The sequence below is a fragment of the Nyctibius grandis genome, chromosome 7 (assembly GCF_013368605.1).
Source record: "Nyctibius grandis isolate bNycGra1 chromosome 7, bNycGra1.pri, whole genome shotgun sequence".
In the NCBI taxonomy this organism is placed as follows: domain Eukaryota; kingdom Metazoa; phylum Chordata; class Aves; order Nyctibiiformes; family Nyctibiidae; genus Nyctibius; species Nyctibius grandis.
The window spans coordinates 46604842-46627007 of NC_090664.1; positions in this window are offsets into that span (position 1 = coordinate 46604842).

Here is a 22166-nt window from a genome sequence, read left to right on the forward strand (position 1 = left end):
TTTGCCTGTCATGTCAACATTCACATTTGAGCAACTTACAACCAATTCAATACCTCACTGTTTTTTAAAATTTTCTCCCACCCAACTACCTCTTTGAAAGCGTAAGGGTCGTGTGATGTCTGGCTTTACTAGTAATGGGTCTTGTGAAAAGCAAAAATTTTCAAGGTAAACAGTATGACCTCCTCTACTCTCTCTTTAGTCCTGTGTTGCAGCACCGTGCTTCATTTGTTACCTTACTGCACTTCACTGCAAAAGCTAATTACAGTTAAAATTAAACTCTATAGAGTGTGTTCTGCTGCCTTTTTGCTGCTAGACACGAAGAAGAGGCTGATTCCTGTGTGTTCACCTCTTGTTTAGAAGATTCATGTTTATCTAATGTGAAGTCAATATTATTGTCCTAAAAAGAGTTAGAGTATTGCTAACAATCCATCAGGGAGTGCTTCTTTATAGCACTGACGCTATGCTCTAGTGGTTCAGAAACCATTTAACAGTGCTAAGAGTCTGATCTACCTTGGTGCATTAACATTCAAACCATCATTTATCTCTTCTCAAATGCTTAACAATAAAATAGTTCATCGTGTTTAACAGTCAGATATTTTGTAAGTGGAGGGAAGGGAAAGATTGAATTAACAGTGGAAGCAATGGAAAAATACAGAGGAACATGAACCAAACTCCCTAGGTCTCCCTCTATGCAATGCGTAGATATATATAAAACATTTATTCATATATATTCATATACAACATAGGAATCAGGAGGTCTGAGTGGGTCCATATCACCTAACTTTAAGTGCATAATTTCATCTATGGCTGAACTGGAAGCCCTATGTTACGTTTATAGTAGATGGAGAGAATTAGATCTCCAGAAAGTGACTTATTTTAGGACAAGATGAAACCTGCTTTAATTTGCTCTTTTTTCTCCATTGACCATAAGAGGAACTTAAGCTGAGTAGCTGTGATTCCAGAATTTAACTTCCAGGTATCTAAGTTAGGGCAGGTGAATCAAAGTCTGGATGTCCATTGCTTGCTCTGGCTTTGTGAGCATTGACAAGTCACTTAATTTTCTTTTTGTAATGGGTAGTCTGGTGTATCACCATTGTCTTTGTATTATCCTGTCAACAATATTGATATTCTTCCCTCTAAACCATTTATGAAATGTTATTTGGATATATTTATGTACAACTTCAGTTGCCTGCTTTGGTCATCAGTCCTTTGAAGAAACATTTGAAACACAGAGATATTCCTCCAGTGGTGACAAGCACAATTCTGCCTCTTTATACAAGTTCAGTTTTTCCACATCTGTAGATGTTCTGCACTTGTGAAGGCAGTCTGTATTAAAATTTACTGCAAGTAAAAGATACAGATATCTTAAAATTAACTTGACACTAATTTCTAATTAGTTCTGCCCTTGTGATACCATTTTATTATCATATTTTTTTTACAATTTACAATAAAACTATCTTTGTCTTTTTCTCAAATTAGTGAGAACTGAAATGCTGCTTGTTTTTGGTTTTTTTTTTTTTATTTGTTTGTTTTTTAAATACAGCTGGAATAACTTTTTTCCTTGCTGCCTCAGTTCCAGTATGAGAAACCCAAGAAGCAACGAGGAAACAAGGCTTTGACTGTGATCTCATTTCTTCCATTGTACCTCCTTCAAAATCATTAGAATTACTCCTGCTTTACTGGAACTGTTTTTTGTGAGATTAGAGTCAGGCTTCACTGTTTTGTTTTAGACTGTCAATTTTTTAAAAGATTTTAACTTTACACTGTTTATTTTTACTGTCTCCCCATTTGTTTGTTCATCTTTCAATCTACTGTTTAAAAGATTTGGCTGGAGTGGGAAGAGAAAAAATTACAATCAGTACACAAGCTGCTCATGTTCTGCTGAGGAGCAAAAAACAAGAATATTTTTGGTAGCAAAATAATTGTTACAAATAGATATTTTTGTCTTTTTCCTGTTGCCGATGCATTAGTTTTTCTTTTAGTAGATAATACTGTTGCATTTATTATTTGATTTTAACAATGTCGCATTGACAAGACAAGGTCATTTAACCCGTGTTTAGTAGGCAAACACACAAAGCTGCAAGATAGCATGTAATGCAAACTATTTTCAAATTGGGTTCGGGAATTAGAACGACAGAATGAATGAACTCCAGATTTGAAGAGCAAACATTTAATGTGGCATGTTCAGTATTGGCCAGCTTGATTAGATTAAATGCCATATTTTCATGCAAGGTGTAAATATTGAACTATACCTCTACGCTGTTGATCAAAGCTGTTTGCTTGGCTGAGATGATTAAATAAGGGTTAATAAATATAACCTCTGTTAAATCTTCTATAACCAAATTTATCTCTCAGCTTCACCTACTGTAGATTTAATAACTAAAGCTGGCAATTGTGAGCCAGAACATTTAGGCACAATATCTCTTGAGCAGAGTGTTTGATATTTGCTCAGACCAAGAGTTGTAATGGATTGACAGTCACTGCAAATGAACTAGTTCTCATTTGCTCACCTGGACAGAGAAAGAGGCAAGGACAGTCCGACCATCTCATTTGTCCTATGCCAAAATCTGACATACTGATTACTAGTTGTGGGGCATCTTCTGCTACCATGTGTTGTATTGAAAATTGCAGGACACTTGCAGATGCATTAGTGTCTTTGATCAAGTAGTACCTGAAGAAGGAGGTTCCCATCTTTTCCAGAGCAGATGTCCAATGAGAATTATGGTGTGAGAAGGAGGGGAAAGACAACATGACTATGTATACCCACATGATAGTATGCATGGGACAAGGCACAATGCCATCCAGGACTAACAGACTGTGATTTTTTTCTGTGATCATGGAGGAAGTTTCAGTTGACAAATATAATTTAAATTGCACTGTGTATCACACCAAATGATGGGTTTACCTCTTACAGCTTCTAAGGCTATTTGACCTTAATTGGAAAAGTCGACTACATCTTACTAAGGATGATCTGTTTGGAGGAGTTTCTTATTCTTGAGCTGCATAATTAAGACAATTTAACTTGTCTCATTTAGCAGGCAATACGCATCAATAGGCAGGGGGTGACAAAGCTGAAAGCTCATGTTCAGTCTACCCAGTTACCTTTTTGCTCTGTGCCCAGCTATGTTCCTTGAGCCCATATTGTGATCAGTTTGTCCCTCTTTGTCTTCAACATACAGGATCAGACTTCTGGAATTTTTGTTTACCTATCAGCAGGCTTTAAAGAGCCCTTTCTGTCTCTGTTTTGGAGTTTGGAAATCTAATCATACTCTACCAATCTTGACAGAATTTATCATAAGACAAATAATGACATTAGAGTGATGGATGGACTATATCAAAGAAGATGATAAGCAAGTGCATACTAGTGCTGCCTAAGATAGGCAAAGATAGAGCATACTGCATGACAGCTCAGCCCCAGATTATAGGATAAAAGAAAGAAGAGGAATTATACAGGATAAACCAGCGTATACAGAATTTTGCAGTTCGTTTCAGAATTTGCATTTCACTGCTTCAACTGGTGTCTGGTACTAACACTAAATTTTCCAAAAAATCGAGAGCAAGCTATTTGTCATCCTTGAGGAGGGGACAAATAAAACAATGCAAGAGGGTACGCTTTATCAAAAAATCTTCAAAGACCTTCTAGAATTATTAAAAAATGGATTGCTATACTAGCACAATTTCAATACATAATTTTTGTTTCCTGTTCATGCAAGATATTTTTGTGGAATAATTCTAGAAATCCACAAAAACTAAACAAATGAAATATTTTAAATCTTAAAAAGCAGCAAATAAAAAATTCTGCCTGACAAGTAAGGAACACATCTAAAAATCAGAAGAATGCAGCAAAAATACAAACAGATTTTCGCTCACGTCATGTTGGAAATGTGATGTTAGACCCTGCCATGGGAAATATGGTAAAGTATGATGGTGAAAACATCTAGTAAACAAATGAATTAGCTGTGTAAACTTATCTCATGACAGATTAAGTACGGAAATAGCCTTATATGCAGGGGTTCCTCTAACATTTTTAGCTGGTGAGAATGCCTCCAACTGCACCTACTGTACAGCCTCAGTGCACTTCTTGTTCCAGCATGTACCTGTTGCTCCAATTTACACATGCTGCCCTGGTGTATTTTGGTACCAGAGTTGGTGCCAGCATGTGCGCTGTCACGCTTAGTGCTGGAGAGAATGCTGCTTAGGAAGATGTTACTAAGGGTGAGAAAGTTTTCCTGAATGTGAGAGATGCCCCTGGTTACCTAATTTGTGTAGAAAACACAGTTTTGATTTTGTAAATGTGGATTGTTTTCAATTTTATAAACCAAAGATAATTGAAACTTATGTCATGAGACTGAGGTACTGCTAACTCAGCCTCTATGAAAGGATCAAAAATTGCTCCCCCCCGACTCAATCTATACGAGAGGATCAAAAATTGCTCCCCTACCAGAGAGGATTTCTGACTTTGAGCCCTAGATAAAGGCATGAGGAGAAGATCAGTGGAAAAGATGCCCTCCCACCCATTGCAAACTTAGGTCTTTAAAAAATGGTCTGAGTTTGAAAAGTGGTAGTGTTAGATCTTTGCTTAAAGAAAAAATCCAGAATACCAGACTCTTCTTGTAAACATTAGATATTCTGGCTTTATCTGGGAATGGTATTAGAACAATTATTATGACCAATAATTATTATGGTCTCGGATATAAAGAATTATATGGGAAAAGCAGTGTAACTATGAGACAACAGAGTCCTGTTATTATAGCAAGTTGCTTCTTACATCCTGCTGCTGTCTTTGATGATGTTGAAGGCAGTGTTAGGGATATGTTGCTTTGCTCTCTCAGGTTGAATTTAGGTTATAAACCTTACACATCATGAGTAGAAAATATTTATTGGGTTTTAGATAGGAGTCTTGCTTCTATTTTCTGCATGAAATCCTATTTGGAATATTGTCTGTGCACGTGCTGTGTGATTCAGCTGTGACAAGCCTGGAAGGCAGAGAGGGAGGGATGAGGCACAAAGGTTTAATGGCTCCATGGGAGCTCAGCAGCTTGTTAAGGCAGCAATGTGTAGCATGGGCAAGTAAAGCCAGCTAGGCACAGCTGTGGGGGACCACAAAATGGCAAATGAATGTCTCAAAGTTTGCAATCGTGTACGTGACTACCTGTACCTGTCAATCGAAATTGTTAGTCTTTTGGGGCAGACAGCAGGTGCGTTTTGTTACTTTGGGATAAGCGCGCATGTTCTATCTGCCAGCGACAAGCTCTGTTGCCGCGGCCCGTGGGCACGCATCCATTGGAGGAGACCAGCACAGAGGCACGCATCCATTGGGCGAGGCATGGGCGAGGGCATCCACCTGCCCATTGGATGAAGCACGTGCGCACGCCTGCCCTCTCTCCGAAAAAAGGACCCCAGGGACCAGCCGCAGGGTCCTTACTTCCTGCCTGCTTCTGCCCTGCTCACTGCTGCTGCTGCTCCTCTGCTCGGTGGCTGCTGCTCCCTGCGGCTGCCTCCCTTCCCTTCCCCTCCCCTCCAGGCGGGGCCTACCTCTGCTTCTTCTTCATCCGTGCACCCCGCCACTGAGGAATGAGGACAGACGTGGTGGTGACTAACCCTGCTGCTCTCTCCGCTCTCCTGCTTAGTTTTCTCCTCTCACTTCCTACCTTTCCTATCACTTCGTTTTCTCTCTGCCCTCTCGTTCAATAAAGCGGTCTGAGTGGCAGCATCTGACCTTGTTTGTGTCTTAATGTCGCTCTCTGGGATCGCAAAGAACCTTCTCGGAGCCCAGAATCTAACTCGGGCCCTGACAACAGCACAAAGCATGTGTCGTAAAGCCAACACGTTGATGGGGAAGATCTGGCATCCAGGACATGGTATTATTCCCAGAAAGACAAGAAGTTACAACGCAAAAGGTCTGCAACAAAAGCTTTGTTTCCTGCAGCAAAAGATTTGTTTCCTGCAGCCAGAGCTTTGTTTCCTGCAGCCGGGACAACCTGCTTAGATTTTGACAAATGAACCAACATACATTGGCCTGAGCCTGCATATGGAAGAGGAGACTGGCATTGCAGGGTTAGCTGGGGCTGTGATCCTGGAGCTGCAGGATCGAACGGGGACAAGAAGGGGCAAGAGGAAAGGCCAGGGAACTAAGTTAAGGAAATGCATTCAGAGAGTAGCACACACAACCACCAAGCTGTGCAAACCACTGTGGTGACATGCAAAACTGTGTGAGACAGACTGCCACCCTTGTACTGGCAAATGGGCCAGGTACAAACTCAGTACTGACAAACTTTTGGTCCACCCTAAACTAAATCAATAAATATGCCAAAAAAGTCAGGATTGGGGAATCAAGTTTTGTGTTAATAAAGAGAAGGAGGGGTTGGACAAAAAAATACCCAACATAACTACAGTTCTTTAGGTTTTAGAAAGTTTTCATAAGATTTTTTATCCTAAAAGGACAAGTTACAGAATGGCACAACATTTCTGTATGCATAAGAAGGAAATATCAAAGAAATAGGAAGAGGAAATACCTTTTCTTATAATTCTTTTTAAAAAGGAGGATAGTGATTATATTTACAAAAGAGCTGTTTTCAGTGCACACATATTCAAAAGGACAGGAGGGAAGTCTTAGCAGTGAGCCTGTGTTATTTTAATGAAATGCAAATGACTAATTTTAACATATGCACCTAATAATTCAGAGGGTGTTGTCTTTGATGAGGCCTTCAGGGCAATTTCACAGGAAGGGTGGAATATTTCTGTCATTTAAGAGGACTTCATCTGCACTTCATTCACTGAAAAATATAGAGATGAAAAACTACCCTGCAATCAAAGAAAGGAAGATAAAAGATTTAGATAATGGAACTAAAGCTTGTGGGTTGCCAGAGAAACTAGATTTTTTATGAAAAACATTGCAGTTAATTCCTCCAGGCACAGTTCATATTCCTGGCAAGACTGCCAAACATAATGGGTACATAAGTGTAAATGAAAGTGCAAGTGTACGTGATACAGACACACACATGGCCACATACAAACACACATGAGCGCTTGTGATGAATAGACTATACAAATACATATTGTAATAATGTGATATTTTTAGCAGGTTTTTGCTAAATTCTGAGCACGATTCAAATCTATCATAGGAGATTAACATTATCAGTCTATGAGTCCTTTTTGTACAGCAGGATATGTTCTGTATTCACTGCCTAAATTCAAAATTAATATTATGACTTTGTGTTCCTGCAGAAATTTAACCCAAGATAATATGATCTGTGAAAATATAGGTTTCCCGAAGCCATGGGAGGTCTTCCTGTGACCTTCCCTTTCCAAAAGGGGTGCTGGATCATGCAGATAATGTTCACCAGGACTGAATACTCTGTGGATCCTACTGTTTGGCACTGCTGGCACTGTTGATGGAGCCAAGCTGACTCTGTATAGCCTTACACAGGAGGACTCAACTCTAGACACTCCTGATCTGGTCTCCAGTTTTAGGTACCCTGGAGGCTGCCACTGCCCTATTTTCTTTAGATTTCTACCTGTGACAAAGGAGAGTCTCCCTCCCCTTTAGGTATGTTTGAATCACTTTAAAAGTAGGAAACAAAAATAGTTTTATTCAAGCAAAGCAAAGGGTTGAGGTTTTTTTCATGCCTGGATACAAATTTTAAGCCCATACCTGACAGGGAGACCTTGTTTGACAGACATTAATACAGGGTGCCTCTAAGGTATCCTTCAGTGCTGGAAACCATGGAGCCACTTCAGCTGCTGGGCCATCCATGGTGAAGATGAGATATGTATGAATAAGTCTCTTGCTCACATCTGGGGCTACCAGAATTTGCTACATCTTTCCCTCCACACTAGCACCTTTCCTCTTTATACTTTTTATTTAGAGACATACATTACTGTGGCTTTGATTAGAACTGCACATTTGTGAGATTACAGATGAAAGATTTGAGAGGATTGTGTATGGCTTTTTCAATAAGTAAAAATCCTTTGATGTGTAAATTTTTCCTTCTAAGTTTTCCTTTCTGTGCAGTAAACTGAATTACAGTGTAACCTCACTCCTTTGCCTTCCAAGAGAGTGCGATGTGCACCACGAGCTTTCTTCATAGCTTTATTCTACCTTAGAATTATAATAAGTAGCAACTCTACAACATTTCTAATAGACTCAGCCACTTGTTACTTACTCTGTGGGGAAGGCGGGGATGGTATACGAAAAAGCAAGCGACAAATTCGACATTTAGAATGCTTTTTCCAAATCAGATTACTTGTTTGGCCTTTACCAGCTTGGGGTATTCTGTCTGTCACAGGCCAGCTGAAGAGATAAGCAAATCTCTCACTTCTAACTGGAAAAAAAAAAGATAAAAAAGACACTGATAATAGATATAATGTAGTATCATATTTTATTATTAAATTAGAAGCAGCACAATTTTAATCAATTCCATATTGTTGCTTCTTTTATGCTGTGTATGACATTTAGCTTCACAAGAAAGAAAATAAAATTATTTTAAAAATGTTGCATATTAAATGGGTTCAAAATTTGCTAAGTGATGATTTTTGACACATATTGTAAAAATTTCATATAATAATATAAATGTAAATGGGGAATTGTTAATAAGCAGTGTATTCTCAGAGATTTGGTTTTCACCTTATTCAAACTTTGTCAATGATGTAGGAGAAAACATGAAAACAGTTTACATAAACAATTATATAACATATATATACCAAAATGTAAGCAAATAAGAACAAAACTCATATTTATGCCTATGGTATAGGGAGATTTGGTATTGGGGATAGTAACTTTGAAAGGAATTGCAAATCATTCATCCTGCCTAACTGCAAGGTTAGAGATGGTGCTCTTCTGAGGTTGCTTTCAGCTTTGTATGTCTGATTCTGCAGAAACACATGATTACATAGAAAGAGCTCCCAGTTCAACACTGTAGCCACAAGAATTAATATGTTCTTCAAATAATTTAATAGGGAAATACTTTTCTACAATATAAAGTAATATTACAATATTATGATGCTGTTCCAATAAAGCAATGCAAAAAAGATATTGATAACCTTCAGAAGCTTTGAAGAAGAAACATGAAAATTATCACAGCATTGTAAAATGTGCATTTAGTGAAAGATGCATTGGCCAATATGGGTATTTTAGAGCTGACTGTTGCTTTGAGTATTTTGAACAAGCACACACTTTGGAATAAATCCTTAAAAAGTTTTTATATTGCTTGTAGTATATTGGTTATCTACTGTTTTATGATAAGCTAATTCTTCAGTATTTCTTTTATGGTGGATCCCAAAGACTTAGAACACATTTATATATACATTTACACATATATATATATATATGCACACTTTAATAAATGCTGTGCAATCAAATAGCCTGAATTATTTCTCACTCTGAAGGGTGAATCTGGCTCTATTGAAATCAATGTTAATTTTGTCTTTGACTTCAGTGGAATTGGGATTCCCTTCCCAAGAAAACCTGTATACATTATTTGAATGAGTTAGAGTAATCATGCTTTTTATAAGTGCTTTGTGCAACTGCATTGACTGCAAATTTGACAACCTTATAACAGACCTGCTAGCTCATATACTTGCTATAATGTTAGTTTTGGGGTTTAGTTTGGTGTCTTTTTTTTAGTGAGTCCTTCAACAAATGAAGACCAATCAAAATGTGCATGTCTAAGGCTTACACATTCATGGGTTTGGTGATAGTGCCAATTTACACCATCGCCTTTACCAGCTGCCTATACCCAGCCCCACCAAGATCTTGAAAAATAAGTTTTATGCAATGAACCAGAGCAGGGCACTGGTCTAACAAATGCATATTCCTTTTTCCAGGAAAAGCAGAATCTGAAACAAGCAGATGAGGAGTGAGGGGACTGCTTGAGCTAGCCTTACGTAACCAGTATTGATTCCAAATGTACAGCCTCATATCTAAGACACTCGAAATGATGTTTGATTTTCTCTTAGGGGGAGACTCACACTTTTAAGAAAGGAAAATGTGGGGCTGAGTTTAACGGCAGGGAAAAGGGCAGCCTGGATCCTGTTTGAGAGATAGGACACATAGTAATGAATACCAGCATCTGTGGAATTTCTTATATTTGAAGAAACACATTTGGAAAAAGAAGAAAGGTGATGGGGGCATGCTGCTGTTGTTGGGAGCATGATTTTGTATATGGTTCAACATGTTGTCTGTCATACAGACTGACTATTAACCTCATCACAGTGTTTTAAGTTCCTCACCAGGGGCAGCGGAGAGGGAGGTGCTGATCTCTTCTCTCTGGTGATAAGCGATAGGACATGAGGAAATGGTATAACTGCATCAGGGGAAGTTCAGGTTGGACATTAGGAAAAGGTTCCTCACTGAGAAGGTGGTTGGTCACTGGAACAGGCTCACAGGTAAGTGGTCATGGCCCCAAGCCTGTCAGAGTTCAGTGTGCATCTGGATGACACTCTTAGTGATACAGTTTAGTGTCAGGTAATCCAGCGAGGATCAGGGAGTTGGACTCAATGATCCTTATGGGTCCCTTCCAGCTTGAGATATTCTATGATTCTATAATTCCATGATTTTAGCTATTTCCAAAGGTGCAAATATGTGAGTGAAAATGGGAGGCAGAAGGCTTGGGAGGTGCACAGAACAGCAAAACAACTTTTTTAGGGACAAGAGGTTGAAAGCAGATGCAAATACCTCCTTATAACTGTTTTTCAAAGAGAATTTCCTGCAGAATTCTATTATCCACCTTTGTACTTGAGCACTTTCCACCCCAGTATTACATGCAAGAAACTAGCAACTGTGGAAACTGATTCATAACCTGAGTGTCAGATCTCTCGAACACCTGGGTCTGCAGATGCTGTGTGAGGACTGCACAGAGGACTCCTTAGGGAAGGGTAGGTATTTTATTCTATCATCCTGATCTTATGACATTATGCAAAGGAAAAACAATCCTAGCTTGTTAATGGGGCTGTTGAGCTTTGCTGTCTTCTCAGCCAGCACTAACTCCTGTAGAGTTCAGTTGCATCCCTCCTATTTCTTACCTTCAGGACAGGGATGAATTGCTTAGAGATGAATCCCTACATTCTAGGACAGAAGAAGAAAAATGGAAGAGGGAAGGAAAGAACCCTCTCATTGTTATCTCCGTGGTATAATTTTGTATATTAATTCCCTCTCTACCTCTCTCCCCTCTTCTTTAAAACACATGGTAAGGGCCATTATCAAGTATGAAAAATCAGTTAAATGGTATATTTGGTACGCTATTCTAGCACAATGTTGTGCAGTAACACATATATTCTAAATTATAGCATTATGAATTGCACTCTGCAGCTTATCACAAATTGATTTCATTTGTTATTTTTCCAACATTCTCTTCTAGAAGGAATAAAATCTTAGAAGCATTACCTGTAATTGCTATTTAAGAATTTTAAATTGACACCATTCTTCTAGCTGAGGCAATTAGTTGTGTGGAGTAAAACTTCAATATATGCAGACATAATTCCATTGGCTTCACTGGAGCTGAAACAGTGATAACTAGCTGCAAGATCTGTCTCATAAATCTATAAAATTTCAAATAATTATTTTTATGAACTCTGTAGTGAAGCTTATCCACATGGTTTTTTTTCCAGGGAAGTTCTGCTTCTGCTGCTAATTTCTCATATATCTTTTACACAATATGTTCCTGCAGGTCTCCTTGGATAAGGTGATTAAGGTTTTGCCAAAAGGTAAGCTGGTGAAGACAGTTTTTAAGGCTGAATAGGTGCTGTTCTGTATTAAAAATACATTAATAAAAACATTTTAGTCATTGAAACTGTGTGGAGATTCAGAAAAGCAAAGGTATATGTTAACTCAGTGATAGTGCAGGTTTTTTTCAAGTTTTGGAACAAATCCTTTTCTTATTTACCATAGTCCAATGCAGCTGTTTGTGCCATCATGATACACAGGATTAGAGAAGCATTAACAGGATAGTCTGGAGAAAAATGACAACAGAAAGAGTCTGCTGTTTTTCAGAGGCTTGCAGGGATCAGTACAGATTCTAGCCTCGTAGCTCTGTTAATACGGTGGTGCCATTGCTTATAGCAGGAATGCACGTAACACCAGAGAAAGGAGGAGATATTGGAAAGTTTGTGAACACCTCACTTTAACTGTGTGATTTTTGAACTACAAGCATTCATAACATTTTTAGTGGACTAAAATAATTATTTAGTTAGACTAAGACTAGCAAGATTAGACTAACAATAAGTTCTTGGCTTTGCATACCAGGTTTGTTCCTTTTGCCCATAACACGATTTTGAGTGCAATAACTTCTTGGGGATTCCAGCAACCTATCCTCTAATTTAGATGCAAGAAATTGATAACACAATACACCAAAGAGGGTGGGTTTTTTCCTTTTCTTTCCTGCAAACAGTTAAGATTAACCTTTATTTGGTCTGAACTGAGAAAAATTACAGAATTAGTGCAATAGTTTCAGATTTGTAAAGGAGAGAGACCAATCAACAAGTCCTAAAAATTGAATGCATTACATAGAATTAATTTTTTGCACACATTTTAAAGAGAGGAAACTTAGAGTCTTACATTATTTCTTCACTTGCCTCAAGCTAACATTTGTTTAAACCTTTCATGATTCTAGCAACTGCAAATATCTCACCAAACACTGTAGTTACCCTACCCCAAGTCAATGTCTATGTAATTATTGATGGTAAATCCCAAGAGATGCTGTTAAACATATGTTTAGCTCTTTGTACTCTGAACCATTCTGCTGCTTTCTTCTACCTGAGAGACTGATCTCCAGTGTCACTGAACTGCTGTCCTCCAGTACTCTTTTCAATCAACATTTTTTACCTTTTCATTCCTATTTTTCCTTTTGAAACCTTGAGCCACTAATTGTTGCTCTCTTAGTAAAGACATTTTTGTCTGTCTTTAATTTCCTTCTCTTGTGGCGCTCTAGCTCACATGCTTTCTCACACCTTGACAACAGTTTTCTCAGTTTTCTCCAGTCTGCTGCACTTCCCTGGGCCATGGAGCACAGGCAGCGCAGCCCCTGGGCTCGGGGTTAGTGGGCACTGTCCTTCAACCCATTCATGCTGAATGCCAAGATGTAGGCTCAAATATCTCATTGGCTTTATTGGACTCAAAACTGTGTCTTCTTGTCTCTTCTGTGAGACATACGTATTGATGAAGCAGCATGTATAGAAACAACTCCTCCCTCTTTAGTTTTTGAAGCCTAATTCTGGGACAAGATCCACAATTGTGAAACCTGGCTGAAGGCAGCACCTTTCTTCAAAGCTGAGCATGTTATTACCTGAAGGGTGTAACCTTTTTTTTGACATGTCATACTGTTGAGCTCAGATCATCCATTACTCGACTCACCGACCTCTGAGAGTCACATCTGGAGGCTGGGCAGGTACAACCATATTGTAAGCAGAACCCCGATGCCTGGTCTGCCTTGGTATCCCAGTAGGCAACAACACCCAGCAACAGCAACGCTCTATCCTTCCCTTGAGAGTCTAACCTTGAACTAAGGATGCAATGAAATAAATGGGCATGTTAGTAATCATTTCGGTACGGAACGGCCTGGTTTTTGGCATGCAAATATAGAAAATGCCTATACATGTGTTTTGACACACATATTTTATAGCATGTGTGCATGTGTGTCTGCACACCTTAATGATTTGGTCCAGTGTTAGCTGTGCTACACCACAGTGATAATAGAGAAATACCTCAGAAAATAGCAGGAGATTTCCAACTCAAACTAAATTACAATTATAAGCCTGCCATGATCTTTGTGGAGCTTGGGCTGCTTTATTAAGTACCCACTTAAATTTACACCAAGCTAATAATATATTTGCTCAGCTTGAGATTCTCCACAATGAGGAAAAAATGTATTACAAAAATCTTTGGTTCAATTTACTCTAACAATTTTCAGAAACTGCTGGAATCTCACAGGTATGATCCAGAATAAATTGCTAGGGCTGTCACTGCTAATAATGCACTGGAAACACTCTTAAACATAGATTTAATTTAGGGTCTCAATTGGCTGCTAAGCAATTTTAATTCTTTGGGTTAAAAAGAAGGACTAAATTCCATATTGTTGCTGAGAAGACACGTGTGAGTAGCATCTTCCCATCTTCCATGGGAAGTAATAAAACGCTATCACTGGGCAGACAGAGATGGGAAGGGCTGCCATACTCTAATTTGTTAGAGCCTGATGTGTTGGGCAAGGAAAACAAGATCTTCCTCCAGAGCTGCTATTTGTGGACTTTATGTTTTGGAAGAAACTGTTTTCATCTTTGTTGTCAAACAAAATTGCTTTTGGGTAAGACTTTTGGGTGAAAATTTGAAAATAGTTGTATAAAAGCTCTGAAGTTTTCCAGGAGAATTATATAATTACTAGGTTAGGGAAAATGCTTCAATTTTTAGGTTGCAACTTTTTTACATCTAGGAATGTAGGATAAGTGTAGGATAACACCTTTACAAATAATATGAGGGTTAAAAATACAAATTTGAAATTATTTAAATATCTGAAATTATTTAATTATTTTAAAAATGTATTTTATTTTATATGAATTTCTTTTGGATTTTTGATTTGCCATCCAGAGGGACCTTGACAGGCTTGAGAGCTGGGCCTGTGTGAACCGCATGAAGTTCAACAAGGCCAAGTCCAAGGTCCTGCATGTGTGTCAGGGCAATCCCAAGCACAAATACAGGCTGGACAGAGAATGGATTGAGAGCAGCCCTGAGGGAAAGGATTGGGGGTGGTGGTTGACGAGAAGCTCAACATGAGCTGGCAATGTGTGCTTGTAGCCCAGAAAGCCAAGTGATCCTGGGCTGCATCAAAAGAAGTGTGGTCGAGGGAGGTGATTCTGCCCCTCTACTCCGCACTCGTGAGACCCCACCTGCAGTACTGTGTCCAGCTCTGGGGCCCCCAACAAAAGAAGGACATGGAGCTGTTGGAATGAGTCCAGAGGAGGGCCACGAAGATGATGAAAGGGCTGGAGCACCTCTCCTATGAAGACAGGCTGAGAGAGTTGGGGTTGTTCAGCCTGGAGAAGAGAAGGCTCCGGGGAGATCTTCTAGCAGCCTTCTGGTACCTGAAGGGGGCCTACAGCAAAGCTGGAGAGGGACTTTTTACAAGGGCATGTAGTGATAGGACGAGGGGTAATGGTTTTAAACTGGAAGAGGGTAGATTTAGATTAGATCTTAGGAAGAAATTCTTTCCTGTGAGGGTGTTGAGACACTGGAACAGGTTTCCCAGAGAATCTGTGGATGCCCCCTCCCTGGCAGTGTTTAAGGCTAGACTGGATGGGGCTTTGAGCAAGCTGGTCTAGTGGAAAGGTATCCCTGCCTGTGGCAGGGGGGTTGGAACTAGATGAAATTTAAGGTCCCTTCCAAACCAAACCATTCTATGATTCTATGATTCACAATGTTGTTTAATTTTTAAATCTTTTACGCTGGTTTGGGATCCTAGATGGTTTTAGAATGCTCCAACTTTTCTACACGATTCTTTTTTAGCTGTTGCTCCTGTGGCATACAAACATACCTTCTCTTTTATTAGTGTCCATTATGTATTTCATACAAGTTTAAAGGACGGTCAGCTGATTTCTGTTCCATGGTAAGCCTTTCTTCATTAAGACTTCATTTTAGAGAAGGGCTTATTACACTCAGATATTGTCCTGGTTTCACTGTGATAAAATCATAGAATTTTCCGTTACATTTTGGTTTAGTTCATGGCCAGACATGGTATACAGACTTCCATGGTGATCAGGGCCATTAGCAGTTTTGGGTTAGCCAGGTTCTAAAACTATGAGGAGTGAAAGCCAGGGCAGCTGACCCAGGCTTGCCAATGGCAGAATTCTATACTATAAACGTCATGTTCTCTACAAATTGGAAAGCTTGCTGGGGATGGCCTGGGACTCTTTGCTCTGCTCTCTTCTCTTGTCTCTTCTCAGTGATTGCCATCCCTGGAGGGTCTCATCAGTATATGAGCTAAGTATAACTTTGTATTTTTTTGTATTAGTTTTGATATTGGTTTTCTTATGTTATTAAATCTGTTTCAATTTCAACCCACGAGTGTCCCTCCTTTTCCCCTTTCTCTGCTGGGAAGGGGTCATTTGGTGATAGAGCAGCTGGTTATTGTTGAGCCCTGGATGTGCGCTAAACGGAGACAGATATAAAAACTGAATGAAGTCAAAAGCTCCTTGATAAGGCATCTGTAGAAGAAAAAATAAGTGGGAAGTGGGGCAGGGAGAAAATGAAATTCAGTAAGACAGAGTGCAAAGTCATGCACTTAGGGACTAATAGGAATTACTGCTCTAAGATAGTAGCTTATCTTTTGGAAACAATATAGAAAGAGAAAGTGAGTTGATCAGTGGATCATTGTGCAGAGATACAGCTGTATTACAGTCATTGTCCGAGGCACCAATGAGACCTCACATTGATGTTGGGTGCAACCATCACTGCTGGCACTCAGATAGGATGAGTTCTAACCTGAACAGCTTGAGGAAGAACTACAAGGATGATCAGAATAGAGAGGACAATGAAATAGCTTTTAAATTTGGCAAAATATACTAGGGTTAGAGCTGGGTGCTAGTTAGTTTATCAAAGAAGTGAGCACTATATAGCAAAAAGAGCTCTCTGAGTTAAGCGACATAAGAACAAATGTGCTTGAACTGTCTATGAATAAATTTAAGCTGGACTTCTGAAACTTTTCTCACCATCAGGAACTAAAGGCCTGGAGTAACGACTCACTCTGTGACGTTCTGAAATGGAGCTCAATATGAGGAGTAGGACTGTATAATTTTGTTGCTTGTTCAGCAGGAAAATGAACTTTGATCCAGAATTTGTTATGCCAAAACTACTGCCATTAAACTTATACCAAAGAACAATTACAACCATAAACACTAAACTTCTGAGTATCACAGATTAGCTATTAGCACATCATGGCATTTCCTTGATTCCAGAGAGATGTGTCAGATCCTTTTAAGGTTTCCTCAAGAAGCTGGTAGCACTTTGTCTTTATTGAAAAATAAGTTTCCACTGTAATGTCCTGTCTAGTCCTTTCATAGTAACAAACAACTTTGTCTCTTTTCAGACCCCACCCCTTTGTCCTACATCAAAGCAAGACTTTTCTTCAATCGGTGTTAGGTTTGTAGGGGACTGATCTGCCAGCCTCCTGCTTAAACCCATCTGCCAGTCCTTAACATAGGCTTTGCTTTAGTCTATTATTTTATTGCAGTGACAGCACATATATATTCTCTACTTGCAGTGGCAACATATGTGTGTGTAAATATATTCTCTTCTTGCAGTCACATTGCATCTTCATAAACGCCTTCATCTTCCCAGTGATGGACAGCTACCGATGCAAAGCTTCATCAGTTTCTATTTTTGGGGCAGACAGAGCCCAGGAAAAAAGAGAGGCCCTGGTCATCTCTGTCTGCAGTGTCTAACAAAGTCTAGGCAGATGAGAGTCTGACTGTGCAGCAACAGAGGATTTCCATGCTTTTTTCCCCAGAAAGTGAAAGGATCACTAGTCAGCCCCCTTCAGCCTTCTTACTATGTCTTGCTTGTCTATTAAGACTTTTGGGGGAAAGAGAAAATGAGAGTGGAGAGTGGTATGGCTCATCTTTGCTAATAAGAATAGCAGACGTAAAATGGTGAAATGCATCTGGTGTTCCCAGCTTGTACATATAGGTTCTTGGTAGATTTCAGAACATTTAATGGTACTTTTTTCATAAAAGACCTCTCAGCACATTTGGTGAGGTGAATTTTAAGGAAAGCTTGTTTCTGACTCTCATCTTTCAGGGAAAAAAGAAAAAGGAGGATGTTATAGTACTCTAGAGACTTAAGTACTAGTTGGCACATGTGCATGTTCTAGTTAATCTTTACAAAATGTTTCAATTTTTAAAGCCAATCTCAAATACTCTGTGACTCGCTTTCAGCTGCGCTAAGCAAGAAAGCTCCACTGGTCCATGAAGTAACACAACCTTCAGGAAACAAGAGGATAGAAATATATAAGCATGTTTTAAAATGCAGCCTGTGTAAGGCTCTTCTGTTACCATTAGTGACACAAACAATGCAAGATCGAAGAACATCTGGAGGCTGTCTCCAGTAATCAGCTATTCGGTAGCAGCTGATAAGATAACTCTCACTGAGAAACAAATGAATACCATGTCATGCACGTATATTTAGTAATTAATATCACAGGATTAGATTGCAAGGAGCAACTACTGATTTTGCTTCCTTCCTTTATTTCATGACAGCAGTATCCAGTAGTGAGTAACGTACACCTCCATAGCACTGTGGCAAGATAATAACAAGCTGATTACTCATTTGGGTTGGCCATGTAAGTGTCATTAAATACTACTGAAAAGGTAACATTTCCTACTGACTCTCTAGTGTTTTGAATTCTTAATGTAATGAACTTCTGGAAGCTCAGACTGTACTGAATTTAAGTTTTACATTTTTCAGCTGTTACCGTCTTTGAGAAGAATTGTTACTTCCTTATTAACAAATATATTAAAAAAGGTTATACACTGGGAGTAATTGTGTGTTACTTATATTTTGGTGCTTTATAATGGGAAATGCCATGAAACACGTATAGACTAAAGCAGCCTTGTTAACTTAGTTATATATTAGTTATATATTGAACATTGCATGGTGGGATTGTCATGCAAGCCTTCTTGAGCTATTATCCCAGTCAATACTAAAAAGTGCCAAATATTCTAGGTTGTGAGTCTCACAATATATAATTTTTTATTAACTTGCTTCTTGGAAAACTTTTTAATCAACTTTGTTTGCAATATATGGGTTCATCTATGAGCTCCTAATTCCCCAACATTGTGACTTCTTACTTATTTTATCCATCTCTAGTTCCATCTCTTTGGCCACCTAAGTCAATTCAATTGTTCAAATAAAAGCTAACTCAGTCTACTTACTGCTCGTGATGAAGACAAACAAGTCCAACTTCTGAAAACTGCATTGTATCCAAGAGAACAGAGAAAACAAAAATCATCAACTCTCTTAGTGTGCAAGTGAATAGATACAAGATTTATTAAGATAATTTATTTTACATCATAAGGTCACTGCCAAGAAAATAAACATTGCAGAAAAGAGAATCCAGGTCTGTATTCTCGTAACTTGTGAATTGGCTGCTGAGCTAAAAGTAGGAATTCCCTAAGGCCTTTTATAATATCTTTTAGCACAACTGACAATTATATGGAAGCACTTAGTGCTGCCCCCCATGTCACTTTGTATCCATTTCTGTTAGCTTCATGAAATCATCACATCATAGAATAATTCAGACTGTTGGTCTCCAGTCCAGCCCACTACTCAAAGCAGGTCGCTCAAGGCTTTATCCAGTCTGGTCTTGAAAACCATCAGGAATGGAGGTAGCACAGCCTTGTTGGGCAGCCTGTTCCACAGTTTAATCATCCTCACATGGGATTTTTTTTTCTTTCCTGTAACTTCATTTCCACATAGTGTCTTTCGTAAAACCAAGTGTTAAATTTTTTCAGGGCCAAGAATACTGTAAGAGAGTGGGGAAATAAAAGCATCCAAACTATCATTCCTTAGATGAATGGCAGTGCATAAAATCCCAACATGTTTAAGGTTGAATTGCTCTGAAAATATTTTTGTGTGGTTCAACAAATTCAAATATATTAACCTGAATCAAACAACTCAATATGAAGTATTTCTATGGTTTATGGAAATATGCTTTTGTGGCTGAATTTGAAAGCAATATTGTCTTCAATTTTGGACAGCTTTGACAAAAATGTGTGCATTTCTGCAGCAGAATCAACTGCTTTTGAGCCAACTCCTTTACTCTGGGCATTTAGGAAAAATATCAGAAAGATTCTTAGTGACAAAACACTGTCTCTTCAGACCCAGTCACTGGGTTTGAAAATGTAAATAGTTGAAAAATATAGCGTGGCGGTGAGTTGAATTACTGGAGTCTCGTTTTATTCGATCTGGTTTTGTGTTTTTTTTGCATGACATAAACTTCATTTGAAATATTTCTGGTTTTTAACCCCTTTTCTGTGATATTAAGTTGCCTTTTAAGATGAAGTAGTACAGAAACAAAACACCACCTTCAATAAAAGCCAAGAAAATTATCCTTCACCCTGAAATGAGCTTAATTTTAAGAAATATAATAATTTATTGATTGTTCCATTTTTGAGGAGATATAATCAATGGATGTCATTTTGCAGAAAGGGTGCAAGATTTTTTTTTGTATACAATGTATTTAGTTGCAATCCATTGAAAACCGTCTCAGGAAGCCAGTATTTCAAGTATTGTGCAGCATATAATCATTATTTTAAAAAGGATTCATCATACTGCTTGGATGAAAAATTCACACTGAACAGACAGTATTTAAAGAGTAAATCAATAATGTTCATTTCAGGAAAAAATTAGGTATGGAATATAGCTAGGGAAGATAATAAAACAAGATCAAATACTAAACCTCAGAACTGATGACCCATTAGGGATAATGCAATTCACTGCAGTATCAAGCTCAAGTCTATTAGGAAACTTACACCATAAAATTTGCTGTGTAAATGCAAATTCAGTCTAATTTGTCATATGATTAAAATGCAGTGAGAAAGGATTTCTACTATAGTGTAAAACAGTACCTCAGCAGAGCTACACTGGATAAGAAGAGTAAGTGTAAAAGGTTGGTGCTCATTATTGATAAACTGCTGTATAAATATATCCTGTTGGTAAGGGAGAAATATACAGGTCTGCTCTCAAACACAGTTCTGCTGTTCAAAGATATGCTTCATATGATTTAGCTTAGAAATACACTTTGTTGCAAACACCAGCTTTTCAGGTAGGTCCTTGTTTTTTTCTCACCTATGTTTCAGTAAATAACCCTTAGATAAGTGTATTTTGGGAAAGTGAGAGAAAGAGGTTTCGTTTCACACTGGATTCCTCCCGGACATCCCAACCTGCAAAAGTCTGCCACCTCCCACAAAAAAAAAAGAAAAAAATGTAAGAACAGTGAAATTGCTGGGTCCTTAAATTATATCCCATTAAAATCATTGGGTAACAGGGTCGATTTCATATGGGCAGAAAGCTGTTTTTCCTTCCAGCCATAAAGAAGATGTCCTCGTAGGAGAACTATCCAAAGAACAGCTTGACTGTGCAGGGTATGATAGAGAGAACTGACTGTTAGACTTCCACGTTCATTTCATGTGCCTTACATGCAGTTTTTAAAATAGCTTTGAGCAAGATCTCATTTTAGTTTATATGGTTGTACACATATCTGCTGGTGCCTTCTTTGTACTATCACTTGAGTGTCAGCTGAGAGACACAATTATTAAAATCTCTGGGTAGAGAAAAAAATGATCTATACACAAGCAGGGAAGAGTTTGAATCACTTCTGAGTGCTTGGAAATTCATACAATAGTAACCTCCAAAAATACAGGAATATATCGACATGTCTCATGGAGAATATGATAAATGCTACCAGCATAATTCTTAAAAACAAAATGTTATATAAATCACACTCTGTGTGTGATAGCACTACCTCGCTGCTGCTGAAGCACAAGGGTTCAGTTGGTATATACCTGTAACTCTGTTATCTATATACCTGTAACTCTGTTATCTGAGCATTTTAAATATTTATGAGGATCTTATTTTTGGATCATCTGCATTTTGCCTACTGCTGCACAAATATGTACATGTCCCAGCTAAGATCATTGACTCATTTATGATTTTTCTATTTCCATTACTATTCCTAAGATATTGTCCATAAAGATAAGATACATGCTGGGATCTCATCCTTCTGCATACTTGAGTATTCAAGTGTCTAGCTCTTCATGTTGGGTACCCCCAACTCCTTGACAGTGATAATCTTTTTGTCTCATTGCCTTGTGATCTGGGACAAGTCAAATAACAGCTACTGTTGAAGCCTGCCTTAGACTCTGATTGCATATTCAGACATGTGGGATGATATACACTAAAAAGGCAAAGGGGAGAGGAATGCTATCACATTATGAAATTAGGTGTAAGAAACTGTTGTCTTCTGTTTCATACAAACTCCTTAGGTTGGACCTAGGGAAGGAATGGAAGCCAATATGGTCCTAGCTCCCCATCTCATGGCTGGAAGTCAAATGCTGGCTGGGGATGCATGTTTTCAAGAATTCAGGTCCTTGTTGGTATCATGACTTTCTTTTAGGGAAGGCAAAAC